Consider the following 25,782-nt stretch of genomic DNA (forward strand, 5'->3'; position numbering starts at 1 on the left):
AAATTTCTAAAATAAAGAATATAGTGAAAGCAAGACCAAACATTAACACCATGACACAGAACACAACAGAACAGAACGCATTCGCATTTGTTAACTAATATATTGACGGAATATATGGCTGTTAACTAATATATTGACTGGACCTCTGAAAAAACTAATATATTGACTGAAAACATAATAAAAATAGCATGCCACAATATTCAAAACACAATAACGTGCCACAATATTCAATGTGTTTTGGAAGCGACATAACTCACACAAACATATTAAACTAACTAGTGCACCTCAATATTGTAGTATACCTAGAGTCTAGGACATAATATCACAGGGAGACAATGTTGGGAATTCCTCGTAGTGTAAGCCCAGCACCAGTGACGAGAGTATCTGAAGTGCCTGGGTATAAGAGCGCGTAGGGAATGTTTGCAGGGCCACGCCTGTTTGGCAAAGTTGGATCTTGATTTCTAATCTTAATATTTTGCTCGATTTCAAGTAGCTTTGAGCGAAACCGTTGGTAGGCTGTTTCTACGCGGGAGTCATTTGTCAAATGAGAAGGGGAGGCTTGCCCCAGGTGAACCTCGTCGCTAGAATTCTTGGATAGAAGCTCCAATACAGCCATGGTAGTGGTGGCTGTCTTGGATTCGACACAATTATCAGGAAATACGCTTCGGGGTCACCAAGGAATTCAGAGTATCCTGGGGTTCCTTTCTCTGGAATAAGCCCGCGCGTGGTACTGGGGTGATTGGCCATGAATCCTGCATGCCCATACTGCCCGAAATTGACTGCTGCATGGTGAGCAGAAGCGATCCAAATGAGTGTGGTAATCCTCCACTGTCTTCATCTTGTACCATCCTCTTTCACCATGCTTCTTATCTCCGTTACCCACCTCCTTCCACGATCTCTTTTCACCATGCTTCAACTTCTCCATCACTCTCTACAGTTCGGTCGTCCTTGTAATACAGCGATGTATAGTCAGATACCGAAGATTTCAAAGCCGCCCATATTTCGAGCCCATCCACCGCGTACGGATAATCTTTTATGAGGAGCCTCAAACCACCATTTGCATTATCACTTGGGTCGTGCACAGCCATACCCCTGGAGTTGGACAACCCACCCATATTACTACGCTACGTTAACTTAATATATTGTTCTGCGACATATTGTAGGCTCACAAATTAATACAAAACGGCTATGGTACCTTTTAAGCAGGTCAGCGGGCAGTCCTTGCTCGTTGAATCTCCAATCCATGTATGCTTTGGCCGAAATTTCCATGCAATACTTGCCACTGGTAAAGCATTGCTTGATTATGCCTCCTGCATATATTAAGGACTGACGAGCAGATCGATTGATCTCCATGGTGTTGCGGAAGTGAGGGAGGAGCAACTTGTGAAGGGGGTGCAGTTTGCTCAAATTTCCATGCGTAGCAATGATAAATGGCTCCACAACCGCATGAGTTCTAAGTCAGCATTGCATGTAGGAAGAAAAATTTAATTTAGTAGGTTGTCGAAGTGAAAAGAAACACAAGTGTCAATACAACAATAAGGGCTAAAAAAAATTAATAGATAATTTGTAAGTCACGAGAAACACAAAAGTGTCAATATAGTAAGTGACGTCTAAATTTTTTATAATAAGCATTCCAACGGAAAAAAATGACTATAAAGACGTGTGAGTGTGCTTTGGTCGCCATGAAATCAGAGTCAGAGGATGATTCCTGAGAGCAATCAAATTATTTCATATCCCGATATAACATATATATATAAAATTAGGAAAAAGAAGAGACAAAATTGGAATGACCCAAGTGATGTGTGGCTTACCAATGGCTCACCCACGATGATAACCTGAATTGTTTTCCCTAACTCACCCATTGTTCATAACCTGAATTGTTTTCCTTAACTCTCACCAATTACTGATTATCCTAGATTTAAAAAAAAAAAACCTGAATTGTTTTCCTGCACATGAGCTTTAGCCAATTCCCATAACCATCCACAATCTTCGTCACCATTGTCGAGAGTGTAGATGCGCCTTGATTCCAAAGCCACCGATGTGGGGGGAAACACAACTCAATGGCCACGGGCTTTAGACTTCTGGTACCGGTGGCCAGGAAGAAAATTCAGCGTGTAGCGCAGGCTTTGCATCTAAACTGTTGAAATATTAATTTCCCCTGCGCGTCATCATTTCCGGAAAACCACATGTTTTATATCGCACCGCCTTCACGCATAAGTGGTATCTGTCAGAAGGGCTCCGATCAGTGTGACTTGTTGGCGCGTGTCCACTGTAAGTCTTCAAAACCGCCAATCCCCCGAAACGTAAAGTTCGTGTAAAATGGGCTCCCGGGGAATTAACCACAACTGTCCGTTCAGATCAACGGTCATGGCAGCAGGCTACATGGTTCTTGGGTATCAGGCTGACCTCCGTGCGATTTGACGTGGAGTAGAAGTTACATTTTGACCGCCAGTTCTTTTCTCCGTAAAATTCATTAATGAAATTTAATATGGTTCGTAGGATGGTTGGTAAATGTTTTAATTTTATTGTTTTTTTTACTTACAGAGGTATGGGTAAGTCAACGCATTGTTAAGTTTTTTTTGGTTTTGGTATATATAATTTTTGTGTTCATTCACATAAGTAATGAAAAGAAAAAAAGGCACAGCAGTGCGAAAAAGAAAAGAGCAGGGGTTAATTTTTTAGTGAAGGCATTTTGAAATGTGCAGCAGCGCATATAAAATTTTTATTGGTGGATATGTAATGTAACAAGCGCAGAAGCGTGAAAATGGTGAAGCAAGTTTTTTTTGTTTTGTTATTGAAATGTATTCTCTAGCAGTATGAATATAATGAAACCAAAAGTGTGGGAATGAAAAAGAATTTATTTTGTTGGTTGAAAATGAAATGTAATGAGCTCCAGCAAATGTATTGAGATTGATTTTTTACAGCTGTAAATGTAAGTTTTATTTTTACACACAGTAGTGTAAAAATAAATTTTTGGAGCTGAAACAGAGTATTTTGTTTTGTGGAAGTTCTTGGTGAATCCCTCTGAGAGAGAGGAAGAAATATGTAACAGGCAGTATTTATCAATGAATATAAAGTTTTTATGGGTGTGAAAAATCTCTGTTCTCAGAAAACAATTTAGCTTCCCTGTGTTAAAGATCCTGTGGCAGAAACAGAGCATTTTCTCTGTTCAGTAATTGTTTGAAATTACCAGAAATTTCCAACATGGTATCAGAGCAGATCCAGGCTCTTTGAAGGTGTCAAAGAAGCTGAAGGAAGGAGTTTTTTGCTGCAACAACTTCTCCAGCAGAGTGAAGTCTCAGGCAAAAGAATCCAAGGTATTTCTCAAAGCTTTTTTTGTGTAGCTGTTGAAGACAGTCATTGTTTTTTTTAAATACACAGTCAAATATTTGAAGCATAGCTGAGAGTGCAAGGAATGGCCAGCACCAACACTAGTATGGGTATTTTTAATACTCAGCTCCCACAGTTTAATGGGAAAAACTATGACTATTGGGCAATAACCATGAGAGCCATGTTTGCCTCACAAGATTTATGGGAACTTGTTGAAGATGGATTTGAAGAACCAGCAAATGAAGAAGAGTTTAATAACTTGACACAGGCAGAGAAAGATCTGTTGAAAAGCTATAGGAAGAAGGATTCAAAAGCCCTTGTATTCTTATATCAAGCAGTGCATGAGAGTGTGTTTCCAAGGATAGTAGCAGCCAAGACATTCAAAGAAGCATGACAAACTCTCAAGACAGCCTATCAAGGCATGGAGAAAGTGAAGACAACAAAACTACAGTTGCTGAGGAAAGATTTTGAGAATCTGTGCATGAAGGAGTCAGACAATATTGACTCATTCTTCACACATGTAATTGGTCTGGTCACATAGATAAGGACTCATGGAGAGATTTTTGAAGAAAGGAGGATTGTGGAGAAAATATTGAGAGTCCTACCCTCAAGGTTCCATGTGCTTGTCACCACCATAGAAGAGACAAAGGATCTCTCAAACTTTTCAGTTGATGAACTTCATGCATCACTAATCACACATGAGTAGAGGTTGAGTAGAAATGAAAACTCATCTCTAGAACAAGCCTTCAAGACCCAGACGTCCTTTGGAAGAGGAAGAGGTCAAGGCAGAGGAAGCAAGAGAGGAAGAGGCAGAAGCCAAAACAAAGGTGGAAGGAACAGTCCAGCAAATGCTCAAGGCAGAGGCAACAATCCAAATCAGAACCAAGGCCAAGGCAACAACCAACAAAGTGGACAACATCATGCTCAAGGACAAAGGTATGAAAACTCCAATGTCCAATGTTATTATTGTAAAAAATATGGGCATTATGCCAATGAATGTAGGAAGAAGCAGCATGATATGAATAATAGATCTAGTGCACATATCACTAGAGAAAATATCAGCCAAGATAATGTGCTTTTAACTTGTAACATGGCTGAAACAAACAGTGATGATATATGGTTTCTAGACTCCAGTTGCAGTAACCATATGACAGGAAACATAGCCCTGTTTTCTGCTTTAGATCAAAATGTGAAATAACAAGTCACACTTGGGACTGATAGTAAAATTTCTGTTATGGGAAAAGGAGAAGTAAAAATATTTACAAAGAAATGTGAAAAGAAAACCATAGCAGATGTCTATTATGTTCCTGGAATGAGATGTAACCTCTTGAGTATTGGACAGCTTGTTCAAAAGGGGTACAATGTTTTCTTTGTGAATGATGTATGCACCAACGTGGATAGAGCACCCAGAAAACGATGCATTGCTGAAGTGAAGATGACGAGGAACAGGATGTTCCCTCTCAGAATAAGGACAGATTTGAAAAACAAAGAAGTAATTGTAGCAGTTACCCAAGAGGCTTTCCAAAGCGTACCAAAAGATGAAAATTGGTTGTGGCACTTGAGATTTGGACATCTCAACTTTGGAGGTCTTAACTTGTTAAGTAGAAAAGGAATGGTAAGAGGATTACCATTGATAGAGAAACTGGACAACCTTTGTGAAGGTTGTATCTTGGGGAAACAACACAGAGAAAGCTTTCCATCAGGGAAAAGCATAAGGGCAAAGGCACCCTTAGAGATTGTCCACTCAGACTTATGTGGACCGATGCAAACCCTATCATTAGCAGGCAGCCAATATTTTCTAACATTTATTGATGATTTCACCAGAAAGACTTGGGTTTATTCCTGAAGAACAAAAGTGAAGTGTTTGAAAAATTTTGAAATTTCAAAGCACTTGTGGAAAATCAAAGTGGGCTGCGCATCAAAGTTTTGAGAACTGATAGAGGAGGTGAGTATATCTCCAAAGAATTCCTACGGTTTTGTAGAGAAAATGGAATACACAAGCAGTTTACAGCTAGGTACACCCCGCAGCAAAATGGAGTTGCTGAAAGGAAGAATAGGACCATCATGGATATGGCGAGGAGCATGTTGAAGGCAAAGCATTTGCCAAATGATTATTGGGTTGAAGCTGTACACTGTGCAGTATATATTTTGAATAGATGCCCAACAAAAGCAGTCATAAACAGAGTGCCGGAAGAAGCATGGAGTGGGAGAAAGCAAGGAGTCACCCACATGAAAGTTTTTGGTTGTGTGGCTTATGCACACATTCCAGATCAGCTAAGGAAGAAGTTGGAAAGCAAAGGGGAGAAATGTATTTTCATTGGATACAGTGAGGAATCCAAAGCTTAAAGGTTGTATATCCCATCCACCAAGAAGTTTTTTGTGAGCAGAGATGTTCAGTTCATTGAGGAGTAAGCTTGGGATGGAAGCATAGAGAAAACAATGAATGTTAAAAACCGTTTGTCTCATGATGAAGATGGTGAAGAGATGGCTGAAATACATCCCCAAACAGCAGCGCCAACACAAAGACATCAAGGGACACCCTTGAGGAGAAATGACAGTGCTTCTCCAAGCACACCACAAAGAGGAAATTCAAGTGCATCTTCAAGCACTTGCACACCGAATGAAAGAAGTAAGAAATTCAGAAATTTAAGTGATATTTATGATGAACGAGTGAATTCCTTGTTTGCTTTGTATTGTCATGTTGATGACCCTATTCATTTCGAAGATGCAATTAAAGATAAGAAATGGATAGAAGCTATGGATGAGGAGATGAATGCCATAGAAAGAAAAAAGACATAGGATTTGGTTGAACTACCAAAAGGAAAAGAAATCATTGGAGTTAAATGGGTCTACAAGACCAAAAGTAATGCTGAAGGCAAGATAGAAAGGCACAATGCAAGACTTGTTGTCAAAGGATATAAGCAGCAGTATGGGAGAGACTATGAGGAAACATTTGCACTGGTTTCAAGAATGGAAACCGTGAGAGCAGTGCTGTCCATAGCAGCTCAAAACAAGTGGAAAGTTTACCAAATGGACGTGAAGTCAGCATTCCTAAATGGAGTGTTAATGGAAGAGGTTTACATTGAACAACCTCCAGGCTATGAAAAGAAAGGCCAAGAGCACAAAGTGTGCAGATTGAAGAAAGCTCTCTATGGGCTGAAGTAAGCATCAAGAGCATGGTACAGTAGGATAGATTCCTATCTACTGGAAAATGGATTTGACAAATGTGAGGGAGAACCCACTGTCTACATGTCACACGGAATCTGTCAAGGGTGCGGACACGACTGACCTTCCTAGGAGTCTAAGACATTCTAATGACAAACAAGACAAAAAGGAGTGATCTTTCTCTAAATACACCTTTTATAACATGAAAACTACAAGTGTTTAGGCTTACCTTATTCCAAAACGCTGTTGTTGAAGTCCGTTCTTGACGATCCGGATGAGCTCCTCCTTCAAGTCAATTCCTGCAACCACAAACAATCAAACAATTACCAAGCACTTGCATTTCATATAATAAAACATATATCCAACATGCAGACCAAGGAACACATGAAATAACTCATTAACACAAGCTATTGAGAAAAATAAACCAGTTTGTATTAATAACGAAACAAAGAAACTCTTACAACCTGGCCTTGGTGTTGTGCAAGTTCCTCCCAGGGTCCATCAAGGGTTTTCCTCTACTTTGACAAAGCTCACCCTCTCCCAAGTAGAATCTAGTGAAGACAATCTCTCCTCACAAAGGCTCTAATGGAAGACCTAAATCCTGCAGCATTTACCCAAAGAAAATGTATAGCTCCAACCTCTCCTCCTTCTGGCTCAATGCCTTTATTTATAGTGCTGTAAAGAGGTTATTCTGGTCCACCATCAATGGGATCATCCCCCTCTTTGGGTGGGATAACTCCCTTATTGATGGGATAAGCTCCCCCTTAATAGAGATACATGAACCAACTGGAGGCGCATCCATTTCATCAAACCGACCTCTAGAATGTTCTAGAAGTAACCACAAGTAACTTTTTCAAGATAAAACTCGCGCATTTTGTCTTTTACAGAGGGACGCACCTGTCCCTTTACATACAGAGCGTCCATGGACGCAGATTTTGTGAACAAGGTCTGCGTCCCCGCCGGTAAGACCAGAGAGAACCTGCGACCCCAGAGATAAACATGATTTTAACAAGACTTTCTCTCTTCTTTGAGTTTGAGATGGATAACAGAGGCATGAGACTTGCCTAAGAGGGTAGCATGACTGTTGATTTGAGCCATACTAACTGTAAGTAGTCAAGGTGACATTTTTTAGTGTAACAGATTGCCCCCTAAAGTGCGAAGCCTGAAATAGAATAGGGTTTTGTAATTCTAGGAAGGGTGAAGCGCTTTATCATTTCAAGGATTGCCTTGTGGATGGCCTGATTGGAACCTGCAATTTTCAACACAAAATACATGGATAAGATCATATCATCACTGAGGTAGGCATTCCCATACTCAGATTCAAAACTTTAACTAATGGACTAACTACTCTGATACAGGAATGATCTTGCAGTACATCATTTTTATAGACTTTTGTAGACACAGTATGGACGCAGCCATCTGTTTATGATTAGCCTACATAGATAATGAATACAAAACTCCTCGCAGCCTGGATGGTAGAAACTAGATCCAGGGTCTTCACTTCTACTTCTCGAATTGGTACGATTCTAACCATGTGATTAAATGATTCGATGTCGAACATGGTAGAAACCACTTGATTACCAGTCAATGATGTAAACTGTTAACAAGCGTGAGAGAAACCACCAGTAATGTCAATGGTCCTCAAAGTACCAAGCACAACCCGTGAAATGTGAATAGATGTTTTGATGTCGAACACTTCACGGAATCCTCTGATCGAAAGTCAATGATGTAAACTGACGTCAAAGGCGAGAAACCTGCCATTGATGCATGCAGACTTCAAGGTACTGTCGATTCCTAAGTCATCTTTCTAGATAATGTGTCGATGTCGATAGAAAGCGACCCGTTGCAGGCAAGCCCGCAACACGAAATCATTGTTCAAGTTGAAGAAATGTTGCTGTAAGGACAGACTCAGGGATGGTCAAATGGATGACAAGTATTTTGCAGATGAAAGTTTTTTGCTTGCAGACCTCTTGAACACATAACGACACAACAGATGGCTTGGTGACGAATAACTCAAAGTTAATCCCCGAAACCCGGTTAAAGACTTTCAAAGTGACTTGGTCAACTGTGAGGTAGAAGATTTCCCAACCCAGGTGAATGAAAAGTGTCGTGTTCAAGAGCGGTAATAAAGTTTCTTCTGAGACAAAAGATGACAAATAGGTTCATTCTTCTCTTTTTTCCCCCACCATTTCTGGCAAGTACCTCTTTATTTTTAACAAGCTTGAGGAGGATAACATATGCTTGATTATAAGCTCATCCTTCGGACGAGTCCAACCTAGTTTAAATTCGAACCCTAGGAAGGAGTGGTTCGTTCCTGTTTGTAATTGAACAGGTCCTCTACTGTAAAAATTTAACGAGCCCAGTATAGGAGAAACTCGGCGTTTTTCATTTTTAGAGAGTCTGAAAAAACTAAAGGAGACTCCACGTTGAACTTTTTCGTATATTTGTGTCCCTCAAGCCCGAAAAAGTATAAAATAATACCTGGGGGAACCGCTTGATCTTACGACCAAGGAGTACTTTCATAGTAGTGTCGTTAACCTGAAAAGTAAAAAGCGATCAAGGACACGTCGTTTTATTTCCTTATCGAGTTCGAAACGACAAAAACCCGGCAATCTTTTCCTGATTTTGCGGTCAGAAAAGAGATAAAAGGGGACCGTCTTTTAATTCCGTTTTAACGAGTGAAAAAGAAACACTCGGCGATCTTTTCATTTTTTAGGAGTCAGAAAAGGGCTTAAAAGATGACTCTGAAATTTTGTTTGTGAAAAATTTACAATTTCCCTCGAAATCCCTTTGTCCTGCACAAAAGCGACACATTACTCATACCTGTTTAAAATAGGCAAAAATACATTCAAAAATATCTTTTCATGGTAAAAAATGAACTAATTCATCCAAAAAACCTATAAAAAGACCTTTTACCATGTCATTTTTACCGTTTCACTGTTGAGGTTGAAAAAAGGGCTTTTGACAAGAAAACTTCCCGTGGTCGCTGCGGAAAATCTGACCGTTGGAATCGAACGCCGTCTCATCCAGGTATTTTACACATCCTACTCTGCATTTCTATCCGTTTAGAATCAATTTTTAGGTTTTAGTTTTATTTTTTGGGGGGGTTTTGGTTTTGGAATGCGCCTCTCGGCGGACGCAGGTGCCCTTTGGGTGACCTGCGTCCCCCGACTTTTTCTCATACGGGAAAACGGTCGGAAGACGCAGCCCGCCTTCAGGCCAGCTGCGTCCGGGCGCCCTGTGCATCAAAGCCGGGGTGCGTCCTCCGAGAAACGCGCATTTCAAAACCCCAACTCTCTCAAAAAACCACCAAAAATTCCCAAATTAATTTCTAATGCTATTTTTGATATGCAGGGCACTAATCATGTTAGACTGGAGAGAAAGAGAGCACGTAGAGGAAGATGAAGCTGCAATAAATCATCAACCTTCTCTGGATGCCCTAAGAGCATGCGGATTGTACAAATATTGGACCATACCGGGCATGAGGGGCCAGGTAAGATTCTTGGAATGGCTGGTTGAGCGATGGAACGTACAGGAACAATGCTTTTACATAGGAGGGCACCAGCTCGAGATAGAGCCCTCGGATGTATACTTTCTCACTGGCTTGCCAAACAGAGGTGAGCAACTCAGTCTTGCGGGGACTAGGCCGGGTGGCCAATCCCTTGATAGTCTCCGCGAGACTTGGTGCACACCTGGAGCTCACCATTCAAAAGGCATAGAGATAAAACACATCACTCTGCCGGAACTCAAAGTCATAGCGTTCACGGTTACCAGAATTTGCGGCGCGGCCGCTTTACACATTGCTTCCGGATCCCAAATGCGGATGGCAATTGACTGTTACCGAGGCACCATTTTCAACTGGTGCGAAGCTGTGTCGGCTCATATGAAGAGCCAACTGACCAAGGCAAGAAACGGACGACTAAAGACTTTTGGATATGGGCCTATAGTCGTGAGCTTTGCCTTGGAGAGAATTCCAATGCTGATCCCTCAGCAACTCACTGTTGATATCTTGGGTCCTCAGCAGCCAAAGCTGATACGATGGGTTGCGGTAATGGCCCGGCATCCTGACGAGGGCGCGACAGTAGTTCGATTCTCAAATAGTTATTTTGACTGGTTAGAGGGCCAGCTTTTTGTGATACAGGATTTTCCGTATGCCGGAACAGATTTCAGAGGTGATCCGGACATGGTTCTTCCACAGGGAGAACAATGGGACGACAGAGGTACTTTTTATTTTCACAAGTTTTCTAGTTATGTATTTTTTGTATTTTTTATATATATCGTCTCAAAACTAATAGTAAATCTTTCAAAATGCAGATGTTGGCCCACAGCGTCCAGCCAACCTCCGGCCTTATGATAGACTACATCCAGCTGCACCGGTACCGGCCCCACAGGATGCGACAGCAGAAGTACTAGCTGATTTGGAGCATGATCTAGAGCGTCTCACGGCAGATATACCTGAGACTACTATGGATGATATTCCTATGAGGCTTCAGCGCTTCGTAGTCGCGGTCCCTGGACCATTTAGGAGTTTTTTGCGTAAGGTAGCCCGTGCAGTGGTGTCGTACAGAGAGCACCACCAGTGATTGACTAGTCACTTTTGTAGTCACATGTGACATTTTGATTTTTTGTACTATCATTTTGCCGATCATAAGGTGTTTTAAACCTATGATCGAAGACGATGTATATATTTTTTGACACACTTCTATCTATATATATCACTATTACCGGCTTATCTTGTTTAACATATGTGATGAAATGTTTTTAAATTCACTTGCATGATTATCGTAAATGTCTGTCCAACATTCGAGAAGCAATTGCATCTGCTAATGTATTCAAAGACCTTGGAATATGTTGATATTCAATGTAATCAAATTCACGTTCCAAGAGACGCACTCTCAAAAACAACCTTAATAACACAGGATTTCTAATGGCATAAACTCTATTGAGCTGTAATACAACAAGTTCAGAATCTAACCTCACTATCAAACGTCGAATTCCAAATGAAATAGATTCGGATAATAATTCAACCACTGCACTGTATTCTGCAATGTTATTCGTTGTTTGACCGAGGCTTACCCCATGCATAGAAACTAACTCGTCAGAGGGCGAATAGATAACCCAAGCTGCGGAAGAGATATTCCGTGTACTACGACAAGCACCATCAGCAAATCCAATGTATGTTTGGAGAGGCGTCGACATCTACAATATCAAGAGTAAAACCAAGATGAGCCAAAATAATGACGAAAAACCACACTTGCTAAGCTAAGCACACTGACTAAACTAACACACTTGCTAGCTAGAAAGAAAATCTAACCTATCTAAAAATTTCTCCATACCCATCATTTTAAGCATAATACCTCTTTAGGTAAAGTCCATTTCTGGGTTTACCCAAAGAGTCCCCATCAAAATCAACTAACTCATAAGCCCCTTTTGCTAGCTTGCGCTTTACAATGTAGGGCCCATGCCACATAGGAACGAACTTTCCGGCACCTAGCTTATCGTTAGCTTGATCATATAATAATACTAGGTCTCCTTCCGAAAAACTTCGAGGGGTCACATTTTTATCGTACTGAGCTTTCATTCGTTTCGCGTGAGTCTCGATAGCTAAAATAGCGTCACGTCGAGTCTCATCTAATTTAGCCAAGTATAATAACCGTTTCTCCTCTGCGGAAGTAGCTGGAAGTAATTCGACAGCCATTTGAAGTGACGGGATTTCGCATTCAATAGGTAACACAGCTTCTAAGCCATAAACTAGCTGAAAAGGGGTGAAACCTGTTGAATTTTTCACTGAAGTTCGATATGCCCATAGCGCCGAAAATAACATGTTATGCCAATTCGTTCGATGGATACCAATGATCCGCCGAATCATGACGACTAGAACTTTGTTGATTGACTCAACCAAACCGTTGGCTTGCGGATAATAAGGAGTAGAGCTATCGTGGCGCAAACCAAGCTGGCTTGTAAGCTCAGTCGTCATGACATTTCGAAAATGGCTCCCATGGTCAGTAATGATTGCTTGTGGGACACCAAACCTAGTTATGATATGATTGAATACGAAAACTGCAGCTGTCTTGCCGCTTGCGTCGAATGTAGGCATCGCCTCGGCCCATTTTGTAAAATAATCAACCGCGAGGATGATATACGCATGCCCCCCGGCCGAGTGAGGGTTACAAGTAATAAAGTCAATGCCCCATTTGGCGAATGGACCAGCGGCAATTATAGGGTGGAGAGGAGCAGGTGGAGCACGCATCTTTCGATCAAATACTTGACAGTTGTGGCATTTTCTAACAGCAAAGATACAATCTTTAAACATAGACGGCCAGAAATAGCCAGCGCGCAACACCTTCTGAGCTGTGGCATACCCAGACATATGACCGCCACATGCTCCAGAGTGACAGTCATTCAAAACTCTCTCAGCCTCTTCGTGAGTTAAACAACGTCGAAAAACTAAGTCTGCCCCCCGGCGATAAAGTGTATCTCCAATAATTCTGTATTGCTGGGATCGAAACCGAATTTTGCGACGGTCTTCCTTGGAAGCTTCAGGCCGAAAGGTTTGGGTTTGGAGATAGATGATTATATCCCCATACCATGGATCTAAAGTGCTAATAAGAAACAAAGATTCGTCCACGATGGACTCCTCTGCCACAGTCTCTGTGTCAGCACTCGGGAAATCACACATTAATTCCGCAAAAACTAAAGATTTCTTAGACTTGGACTTCTCGAACTCCAAGTCGAACTCTTGCAGGATAACAATCCATTTAGAGTGCTTGCCCCCTAGCAGTTGTTTTGTCAAAATATAAATCATAGGGTTGCAATCCGAAATAACTGTAGTCTTACGGAGAAGAATGTAGTGACGGAAACGCTGGACAGCTTGAACGGCTGCCAGGGCCAATTTCTCCACATGCGAATATTTTAACTCAGTGGGGTTTAAGGTTCTACTAAGATAATATATCACATGCTCTGCTTTGAATTCATCTTCTTGAACTAACACCATTCCAATGGTGGAATGCGAAGCTGCGAGGTATAAGAAGTAGTCCTGGTTGTAGTTGGGAGGATGCAATAACGGTGCATGGGTCAACGCGTGTTTCAGTGCATCAAAAGATTGTTGGGCAATCTCGTCCCAAAAGAACTGTGCGTTCTGTTTCAACAACCGTGTAAAACCTTTAGTGACCTCGGCGTAGTTCGGGATGAATCGTCGTAGAAAGTTCGCTTTCCCTTGCAAACTTTGGAGTTGGCGCAAACTCGAAGGAGGAGGCAATTTGATGATAGCCTCGACTTTCGAGGGATCGACGCGAATGCCGGTTTTTGAAACAACAAATCCCAGCAATCGACCTGTTTCTATGTGGAGTCGCCAATTTGTCACACGGAATCTGTCAAGGGTGCGGACACGACTGACCTTCCTAGAAGTCTAAGACATTCTAATGACAAACAAGACAAAAAGGAGTGATCTTTCTCTAAATACACCTTTTATAACATGAAAACTACAAGTGTTTAGGCTTACCTTATTCCAAAACGCTGTTGTTGAAGTCCGTTCTTGACGATCCGGATGAGCTCCTCCTTCAAGTCAATTCCTGCAACCACAAACAATCAAACAATTACCAAGCACTTGCATTTCATATAATAAAACATATATCCAACATGCAGACCAAGGAACACATGAAATAACTCATTAACACAAGCTATTGAGAAAAATAAACCAGTTTGTATTAATAACGAAACAAAGAAACTCTTACAACCTGGCCTTGGTGTTGTGCAAGTTCCTCCCAGGGTCCATCAAGGGTTTTCCTCTACTTTGACAAAGCTCACCCTCTCCCAAGTAGAATCTAGTGAAGACAATCTCTCCTCACAAAGGCTCTAATGGAAGACCTAAATCCTGCAGCATTTACCCAAAGAAAATGTATAGCTCCAACCTCTCCTCCTTCTGGCTCAATGCCTTTATTTATAGTGTTGTAAAGAGGTTATTCTGGTCCACCATCAATGGGATCATCCCCCTCTTTGGGTGGGATAACTCCCTTATTGATGGGATAAGCTCCCCCTTAATAGAGATACATGAACCAACTGGAGGCGCATCCATTTCATCAAACCGACCTCTAGAATGTTCTAGAAGTAACCACAAGTAACTTTTTCAAGATAAAACTCGCGAATTTTGTCTTTTACAGAGGGACGCACCTGTCCCTTTACATACAGAGCGTCCATGGACGCAGATTTTGTGAACAAGGTCCGCATCCCCGCCGGTAAGACCAGAGAGAACCTGCGACCCCAGAGATAAACATGATTTTAACAAGACTTTCTCTCTTCTTTGAGTTTGAGATGGATAACAGAGGCATGAGACTTGCCTAGGAGGGTAGCATGACTGTTGATTTGAGCCATACTAACTGTAAGTAGTCAAGGTGACATTTTTTAGTGTAACACTACATCAAAGAAAAGGATGGTAAAATTTTAATTGTAGTGTTGTATGTTGATGATGTGACTTTTACAGGTAATGATGACTACCTCATTAAAAATTTCAAATCAGTCATGAAAGAAGAATTTGAAATGACTGACATGGGTTTGCTGAGATACTTCTTAGGAACAAAAGTAGATCAAAATGAAAATGGGATTTTTATCTCACAAGAAAAATATGTTAATGAAGTGTTTGAGAGATTTAACATGAAGGACATCAAGGTAGCAATCACTATCACAGTAATGGGATTAAAACTCAGCAAAGAGGACAGCAGCAAGGATTTTGATCCTAGTTTGTACAAGAGCATAGTTGGCAGCCTCATGTATTTGACTGCAACTAGGCCAGACATAATGTTTGCTGTTAGTTTAATTTCCAGATTCATGGAGAGGCCAAAAGAAGCACATTGGCAGGCAGCGAAAAGAATTACGAGGTATGTTAAAGGTACAAAAAGGTTTGGCATTTTATATACTACTTCAGAATGTTCAGATTTAATTGGATACACTGATAGGGATTGGGCTGGAAGTGTAGATGATCAGAAAAGCACATCCGGTTATGTTTTTCACATGGGTTCAGGAGCCATTTCATGGGCTTCTAAGAAACAGCCTATTGTAGCGTTGTCTACAGTAGAGGCTGAATATGTGGCAGCTACAGCAGCAACATGTCAAGCAGTTTGGATGAGAAGAATGTTAAGGAGCTTAGGCCAAGAGCAGGCAAAAGGAACAGTGATTTTTTGTGACAATAGCTCAGCTATTGCATTATCCAAGAATTCCGTGTTTCATAAGAGAACGAAACACATTGACACAAGGTTTCATTACATCAGGGAATTGGTGAACAATGGAGAAATTGTTTTACAACATTGCAGGACTCAGGAACAGGTTGCAGACATTTTGACAAAGCCATTGGACCAGAAAAGCTTCGAATTTTTGAGGAAATGTTTGGGTATGACTGAACGCCCAACAGTTGAAATTAAAGGGGAGTGTTGAAATATTAATTTCCCATGCACGCCATCATTTCCAGAAAACCACCTGTTTTATATCGCACCGCCTTCACGCATAAGTGGTATCTGTCAGAAGGGCTCCGATCAGTGCGACTTGTTGACGCGTGTCCACTGTACGTCTTCAAAACCGCCAATCCCCTGAAATGTAAAGTTCGTGTAAAATGGGCTCCTGGGGAACTAACCACAACCGTCCGTTCAGACCAACGGTCATGGCAGCATGCTACATGGTTCTTGGGTATCAGGCTGACCTCCGTGCGATTTGACGTGGAGTAGTAGTTACATTTTGACCGCCAATTCTTTTCTCTGTAAAAGTCATTAATGAAATTTAATATGGTTCGTAGGATGGTTGGTAAATGTTTTAATTTTATTGTTTTTTTTACTTATGGAGGTATGGGTAAGTCAATGCATTGTTAAGTTTTTTTTGGTTTTGGTATATGTAATTTTTGTGTTCATTCGCATATGTAATGAAAAGAAAAAAAATGCACAGCAGTGCAAAAAAGAAAAGAGCAGGGGTTAATTTTTCAGTGAAGGCATTTTGAAATGTGCAGCAGCGCATATAAAATTTTTATTGGTGGATATGTAATGTAACAAGTGCAGAAGCGTGAAAAGGGTGAAGCAAGTTTTTTTTTGTTTTGTTATTGAAATGTATTCTCCAGCAGTATGAATATAATGAAACCAGAAGTGTGGGAATGAAAAAGAATTTATTTTGTTGGTTGAAAATGAAATGTAATGAGCTCCAGCAAATGTATTGAGATTGATTTTTTACAGCTGTAAATGTAAGTTTTATTTTTACACAGTAGTGTAAAAATAAATTTTTGGAGCTGAAACAGAGTATTTTGTTTTGTGGAAGTTCTTGGTGAATCCCTCTGAGAGAGAGGAAGAAATATGTAACAGGCAGTATTTATCAATGAATATAAAGTTTTTATGGGTGTGAAAAATCTCTCTTCTCAGAAAACAATTTAGCTTCCCTGTGTTAAAGATCCTAGCTTCCCTGTGTTAAAGATCCTGTGGCAGAAACAGAGCATTTTCTTTGTTCAGTAATTGTTTGAAATTGCCAGAAATTCCCAACAAACGTCATAATAGTCCAAAATAAAGAAATTCCCAACAAACGTCATAATAGTCCAAAATAAAGAGCCGATTCGATTCAATAGCCTGCTCATATACCCATGCTTATTGGATATCTATTGTCAAATAATGTGAGTTACAAGTAACTCCTAGGTACTAATTATTAGTAGTGAGTACAGAGCTGAAAGTCCTATCAAGATATCAATTACCACAATTAAGAATTAAATAAGAGCAAGAGTAAATACCTCCTCCACCAAGATGGCATCTAAGTTTTGAAGTATATGTTGAGCGGTGATTGCACTTTGTTGGGAACCATAGATTTGTGCGTTTAAGTTGCCGGACGGTGGAAAGCTCTGTGATCACATAAAGCTCTTATTGTCAAGGAGGATTGCTACTTATTATAATAATAAGAAAAATGACCATCGGATTCACTCCAGAAAGTGTCTGGCGCGCAAACTCTTCGTCTGTCTTCCACGCACATTCATCTCTGTTGCACACCACATACACCGATCTCATTCATTTCTGTCTGAATCAAATTAATATAGCTAATAGCTCCTGGCAGTTGATATCCAAAATGAAGGCATAAAATTCAAATTTAAGAACATTAATCGACTCACTGGTAATGATACTAGGAAGCGGAAATCTGAGGATTGCTTGTTCATCCGTATTCCGAATCGCTTTTAGCATCTGACCAGGAACTATTTCTTTGGCTAAACCGGTTGTAATGTTAGTCAAAAATGAAATTGCCATACTGTAGAGATGACCTACCTCCTTCAAACTATAAAACCCAGGCTTAACAGTTTTTGACGCTATGGCAGGTATAACTGCGTTCGAAAAAGCTTTGAGAGAATGAGCTCTGAAGTCTGAAAAGCACACCAGTGGAAATTGGCCGTCTGAGGGAATATAGAACCTCTTGATAAGGGATAGCCACGGGATTAGTTTACTCTCGAAAGCCGGACCTGCAAACAGTCTTAAACGTAAATTCTATATCTAATATATATATATATATATATATATATATATAGTAATGATCGTCTTATGAGCAGCACGTACTTACTTGTTTTAGTAGGCGGACGACTAGTTCTACATCTGCGGGGATATTGCGATTCCTTGGATCCACCCAAAACCTTCGTCTCTAACTCCTTTTCGCTGTCAGGATAACCCAGATCATTGTAAACGTCGTAGTCATAAACACAATCCCGCTTCTTCCTTTTTCCCATGCCATCTCTCAATCTCACCAGCTCTACGTTCCTCAAAGCCACCAAACCTAACGGCGTTTCATGCGGAAGGTAGCTCTGTACAAATATTATATTTTTTTAAAAATTTTGATATGCATTGTCATAACAGGAGGACGTAATTTAGTTTTTGTAATACAACTTGAAATTAAATTAGATGTTATTAGAAAAGAAGCAATGAACGAATGTACATTATTTGCAAGAAGACTTCAGAAACTGGATTGGAGCAGCTGGTACGCCTCCACTTGGGATAGATCCACGAGTTACAGAGGAAACGAATATCGCCTTTTCCGGGGATTTGAATTAAAAGGTCTTTCAGAAAGAACTCTCAGGAATGGTTGGTCACCACTATAGCGCCGAGGTTCCTATCTCAGGACCCCATTCAAAGATGATGTGGTGTGTTGTATGCTTACTTACGCTGACGCATTCCAGATTTGAAGGCATTTAAAATTGTGAAGTTTAACAATTTTTATTTAAATTCACAAAAATCCCTATCAAATTTTTCAAAATTTCCATAATTTTCAGGAAAAAAAACATAATATTTATAGGAAGGCATTCCATTCTAAAGCGGCACGACGGCTACGTACACCCTGACCCGGTTCTGCAATAAAAGAATGAATCCATGACTAGGACCATAACTACTTGCATAGCTCATAATAATAAGAAAATCCATGACTACGACGATAGCTACTTGCAAGCGCAGGAATTCACAGCATTCATACAAATTCTTTATTAATTTTACCTTTACCGATGTTGTCGCTGCTAACGAGCTTAAACTCCACCTTTCGTTGCACCAATTCGCTGACCCGATCTCCTACAATGGCAGGGATATCCAGAGGACGACCGTACAATCGATGTCGGTAACTCGCTTCTTGCATCTGTCGAACAGTCGACTCATTTTTGTATACTTGCACTTGCACGCACAAGTGTTATCCAGCATGTGTCCAGGAACAATTAAGCGTCCTATTATTATTTATAGAGTGATCCGCTGTAACTGGCAAATAATTATCTACCAACCATCGCTGTGGAAATTAAATTATTCCATTGCATAGGTTCTTGAGCAACTTTGGCAATTTTACAACCTGTTTTAGTGTTATTTTTTAGATTTTTTGTGTGTGAGTCTGGCAGAAAATTTTGAGGTGAAATCTTGATTTGTGTTATTTAAATTGGTTTTTTGACTATATATATAGATTTAGCACCCTGAAAAAACTGTAGGGCACTTTGATTATTCAAGGTTATGTTAAGCTCTATTAATTATTTTAACAAATGCTGCCTACAATTATGGAACTAAACGGCAGTTTTCCTTAATTTCTGGAAACCGACTGCAGTAATTTCCTTAAATTAAGGAAATCAACTGCAGTTAATAAATTTATTGTTGGGAGCTACTGAAGTGGTCCATTACTCCATCTGGAGCTCTCTACCTTGATCTGTGGAACACCTGACACATAGCCATCAGAAGCTTGATGGAAGCTTGGCTATAAATTTATCTGTTTGGTCCCCAAGCTTGCATCTCAATTCCCTTTAGTTTTTTACACCATCTAGCTAAGAGAGCAGAGCTTGGAAGTGCCTTCAGAATTTCTGTATTCTTTTCTTCTTGCTTGGATTGAAGCTGGAGTGCTGAAGTAAAGAAGCAAGTGGACTGTGGTTTGCATCAAGAACATCACCAATGGTTGGAGGTAATTTATATTTTTGGGCATTAAGTTTTAACGATTCTTTCAGTTTTCCATACAGAATCGCTGTTGAAATTTCACATTAACATTTGGTATCAGAGCTCTTTTTATTTATCTCTGCCTTGGATTCAAATACTCTGGAATGATTTGATTTGAACCGTATACAGAAAATTATTTTCATGTCTGAGCACAGAAAATTATTTTCATGTCTGAGCACAGAATCGAACTGGGTACTTTCCATTTATATCTGTTGAAATGAAATATTAAACATAGTCATTTCTGGCTGGAGTGCTTTGTATTTGTAATCTTTGTGCGCGTTAATGATTATAAGGAAATTAGTTAAAACTAACAGCACAGTCTAGGTTCATAATTATCTGCGCGTCAAAACAATTTTCCAGCGTCTAAAAGTTACAGGTTCAAAAGTAAATGTCGATTGAGACCCTACAGATCTCTCTTCAGAGAATCTTGTATTTCCTTTTATTGTCATCTTTCATTTACCGTACTTAAATATGAGATCCACATTTGTGGTGGGTGTATTTGAAATACATTTGACACGATGGTGGCCTTGTTATCTTATAATCTTGATGTGATTGCAATATAAAGGCGCATTGCTAATTTTGCATTAGCAAATGGGTTTATAATAGTTGTACTGTTATTTGATAATTTTGAACCGGGTATTTTACTTGATTGTATATTTCCTTGAATTGTGATATATAGCTGCATTACAATATTTGTTTTAGCAGTATATAGTTGCATTACGTTATTTGCATGAGCAAATAGGTATATCTCATCATGTTCTGTTATTTTATTATATCTATTGTAAAATTTACGCTGTTGATAAATTAGCATTTAGTCTTTAGTGAAATCTTTTGACTTTACTATGCTGTAGTCTAAATGTGCTATGAAATGGTCCTTTTCCGGCTGCTTAAAGTAGCAAGAAGGGAAACCAGTATTTTTATCCCAAAATCCAGCAAGAATCGTTTTGGTTTTGATGGAATTGCACATATCAGATGTTAATTTTTACAATCTGTTTGCAATAGAAGTGTTATAGGGCGCCAAATTTATCTCTGCATTAATATGAACAATTTTATTGATTCAAACTTGCAATTTTGACAAAGATTGACTGGCTCGATTTGGCTGATGGCAAACTGGAAAAGGATAAAAACATAGTGTTTAGCCTTCTTCCTTTGATATTCCCTTCAAAACCACTTTTGTGCAGAACAACAATAGAGAATGACAAATGTTACTTTTGTTTTGTTTAAGCTAGTCGATTGTGAAGAGCATTTCCATGTGTGGGTTTTAGTTCTACAACTAATGCTTTTGCATGGTAACTTTGGAAGATTCTCAGTTTAGGTGAAAACTTAAAAGTCAGAGCCAATATTGGTATATGGAATATTTACCTTTGTACAGGATGATATTTTTTCTTAATTTAAGAGACTAATTGTATGTCATGATGTTACTCTGATTAAAGAAATGTTTATAATTTTATAAGATTTTTTTTTTTTTTTTAAGAGTTTGATTAGTGCGGTAATTGTTTCCGCTTTCCATATATATATATTTTTGTTTATGCAACAAAAATAATGTCTAGTGATCCATATAATTTTAATTAATTAGAGAATAGCCACAACATCTTTAATTAATTAAAATTATATATTTTGATTGGTTAGAGCACATAAAGGTTATTTAGACATTAAATTGTAATTAATTAGACTAAATATAATAAATTTTATCCCATATGAATTTTTATTATATTTATGTAATTAATTAGGATAAAATTTCATAACCTACCCACAAGAGTTATGAATTAATAAGTTTTATCATAAAGTCTTATTGAATCTGTTTGAATTGAAAATTTAGCCCACATGCAATTTTTATGTTATTAGATTCAATTTTTGAGCATGATTTACATTGGTAAAACATGAAAGTTTATTAAGCCTCAATTTTAACATAAGCATGTGATTTTTAATTTTGATGCAGTAGTACAACCTGCAAATTTCTCTGAAATTCGTTGTGACATTCCCGAACTTAAGGGAGATAACTATAAGGTTTGGAAGGAGAGGGTTCTCCTTCATTTGGGGTGGATGGACATAGATTATGCTATTAGGAAAGATGAACCACCGGCACTCACTAATACCAGCACTGCAGCGGACATCACGCTTTATGAACGATGGGAGCGATCCAATCGTCTAAGCATGATGTTCATTAAGACTGAAATTTCAGCTGGTATTCGTGGTTCCGTTGATCGGCATGAAAAGGTCCGAGACTTGTTGAAGGCCATTGATGATCAATTCGTCACTTCAGACAAGGCACTAGCAAGCACCCTAATCATGAAGTTCTCATCCCTAAGGCTCACCAGTGTGAAAGGTGTGCGCAAGCACATCATGAAGATGAGGGACACTGTGGCTCAATTGAAGAAACTTGAGGTTGATATATCGGAGTCCTTCCTAGTGCACTACATCCTGAACACCCTTCCGCACCAATATGGACCTTTCAAAATCTCATACAACACACATAAGGATAAATGGTCAATTAATGAACTCATGACCATGTGTGTTCAAGAGGAAGAAAGACTGGTGATGGAATTGGGAGAGAGTGCAATGCTGGCAACGCGTGGAAAGGGCAAATCTCAAGCCAATCGGAAAGGGAAAGGTAAAGTACCTCCCCAAGTCGATATCAAGAAGGATTCCAAGTGTTTCTTCTGTAAAAAGAAGGGACACATGAAGAAGGAATGCGCCAAATTTCAGAAATGGCTTGCGGACAAAGGTAATTTAATCTCATTTGTTTGTTATGAATCTAATATGGTTAACGTTAATATTAACACATGGTGGATTGATTCTAGATCAACAATTCACATTTCGAATTCCTTGCAGGGTTTGCGAAACCTAAGGAAGCCAGTGGGAAGTGAGCAAAGCATCTTATCAGGAAACAAGATGGGCTCGCATGTGGAAGCTATAGGAACATGTTATTTAACTTTAAGTAGTAGTTTTGTTTTGGAATTAGAAAAGACCTTTTATGTTCCAAGTTTTTCTAGAAACTTGATTTCAGTTTCAAGGCTTGTACCTTTTGGATATTCCTTAAACTTTTCAGAAAAATCTTTCAGTCTATTCTATAAATCTGATTATGTTGGGAATGGTATTTTGTCTAATGGTCTTTACTGCATTAACTTACAAAACAATGTCACTTATTATTCAATGCATGTTCACACTGGCACTAAAAGATGTGTTATTAATGAATATTCCTCTAAATTATGGCACCGGAGACTAGGTCATATCTCCATAGATAGAATTAAAAGATTGGTAAATGAAGGAATACTTAATACTCTAGATTTTACTGATTTTGAGACTTGTGTGGACTGCATAAAGGGAAAGCAGGCCAACAAGTCAAAGAAAGGTGCCAATAGGAGTTCAGACATATTAGAAATCATACATACTGATATATGTAGTCCAGACATGGACTCACATGGTCAAAGATACTTCATCTCCTTTATAGATGATTACTCACGATATATGTATCTCTCCATGCTTCATAAAAAGAGCGAAGCATTAGATGCCTTTAAGATCTTTAAGGCTGAAGTAGAGAAACAATGCGGAAAGCAAATTAAGATCGTGAGATCAGATAGAGGTGGAAATATTATGGTAGATACACAGAAGATGGACAAGCACCTGGGCCATTTGCTAAATTTCTTCAAGAGCATGGGATCGTTGCCCAATACACCATGCCTGGTTCACTCGACAAGAATGGTGTAGCAGAAAGAAGAAATCGAACATTATTGGATATGGTGCGGAGTATGCTTAGCAGCTCCAATCTTCCTAAATCCTTGTGGACTGAAGCACTTAAGACGACAGTGTACATATTAAACCGAGTTCCAACCAAGGCGGTTCCTAAAACGCCATTTGAATTATGGAAATGTTGGAAGCCGAGTTTGCAACATATGGGCGTTTGGGGATCCCGTCTGAAGTGAGAATTTATAATCCACAAGAGAAGAAGCTGGACCCAAGGACCATTAGTGGGTATTTCATTGGATATGCTGAAAGGTCTAAAGGTTATAGATTTTATTGTCCATCTCACAGCACTAGGATTGTTGAATCAAGAAATGCAAAGTTTCTTGAAAATGACTTGATCAGTGGGAGCGATCAAACCAGAAACATAGTTTCTGAGAAGGATCATTCAGAATCTCAACCTTCCACTTCAAGTGATAGATTGGTTATTGTTCATAGCACCCCTCAAGTACAAACTGGTGTTGAACAACCAATTGTTGAAGTTCCACAAGCTGCTGACGATATTCCAGTAGATCAAGGAGTTCAAGAGTTGCCAAGAACTTTTGAACAACAAGTTGAACCACATACTTCTCAGGAAGATGATGGTACAACATTAAGAAGATCTACTAGACCAAAGAGATCAGCAATTCCTAATGATTATGTTGTGTATCTGCAAGAATCTGACTACAACATTGGAGCCAAAAGTGATCCCGAGTCATTTTCAAAAGCCATGAGTTGCAAAGAATCAGAACTATGGTACAATACCATGAAGGAAGAGATGAATTCCATAAAGAGTAACGAAGTCTGGGATCTTGTTGAGTTGCCTAATGGTGTAAAAGCCATTGGATGTAAATGGGTCTTTAAGACAAAGAAAGACTCATTGGGCAACATTGAGAGATACAAGACAAGACTTGTTGCTAAGGGATTCACTCAGAAAGAAGGAATCGACTACACAGAGACTTTTTCTCCTGTATCTAAGAAAGATTCCTTGCGCATAATTATGGAATTAGTAACACATTTTGACTTGGAGTTGCAACAAATGGATGTGAAAACGGCTTTTCTTAATGGAGATCTAGAGGAGGAGGTTTACATGAAACAACCTGAAGGATTCCCCTCTAGTGATGGTGAGAAATGGTTTGCAAGCTCAAGAAGTCATTATATGGTTTACAACAAGCATCCCGCCAATGGTATTTGAAATTCCATAATGTAATTTCTTCTTTTGGTTTTGTAGAAAACATTATGGATCAATGTATATACCTGAAAGTTAGTGGGAGTAAAATTTGTTTTCTTGTTTTATATGTGGATGACATTTTGCTAGCAACCAATGATAAGGGTTTGCTACATGAGGTGAAACAATTCCTCTCTAAAAATTTTGATATGAAGGATATGGGTGAGGCATCTTATGTCATTGGCATTAAGATCCATAGAGAGAGATTTCGAGGCATCTTGGGTCTGTCACAGGAAACCTATATTAATAAAATTTTAGAGAGATTTCGGATGAAGGATTGTTCACCAAGTGTAGCTCCCATTGTGAAGGGTGATAGGTTCAATTTGAACCAATGCCCGAAGAACGACCTTGAAAGGGAACAAATGAAGAACATTCCATATGCTTCTGATGTCGGAAGCCTAATGTATGCTCAAGTCTGCACAAGACCTGACATTGCATTTGTTGTGGGAATGTTGGGACGATATCAGAGTGATCCAGGTTTAGACCACTAGATTGCTGCAAAGAAAGTAATGAGGTACCTTCAAGGAACCAAAGACTACATGCTTATGTATAGACGGACGGACAACTTGGAAGTAATTAGCTACTCAGATTCTGACTTTGCTGGATGTGTTGATTCACGCAAATCAACATCAGGTTACATTTTTATGATGGCCGGTGGAGCTGTATCATGGAGGAGTGCCAAGCAGACATTGATTGCCACTTCCACTATGGAAGCCGAGTTCGTCTCCTGTTTTGAGGCTACTTTACATGGTGTATGGCTTAAGAGTTTCATTTCTGGGCTTAGAATTATGGATTCTATCTCTAAGCCATTGAGAATATATTGTGATAATTCAGCTGCTGTTTTTATGGCTAAAAACAACAAAAGTGGGAGTCGAAATAAACACATCGACA

General features: G+C 39.4%; 1 pseudogene; it reads right to left on the minus strand.

Annotated features, from left to right (window-relative positions):
- Window positions 1–322: 322 nt before the first annotated feature.
- LOC149247768 (linoleate 9S-lipoxygenase A-like) lies at window positions 323–18,679 on the minus strand (annotated as a pseudogene).
- Between the last annotated feature and the right edge of the window lie 7,103 nt (window positions 18,680–25,782).

The sequence above is a fragment of the Pinus tabuliformis genome, chromosome 7 (assembly GCF_031772625.1).
Source record: "Pinus tabuliformis cultivar Carrire ecotype Pingquan chromosome 7, CPIR1, whole genome shotgun sequence".
In the NCBI taxonomy this organism is placed as follows: Eukaryota; Viridiplantae; Streptophyta; class Pinopsida; order Pinales; family Pinaceae; genus Pinus; species Pinus tabuliformis.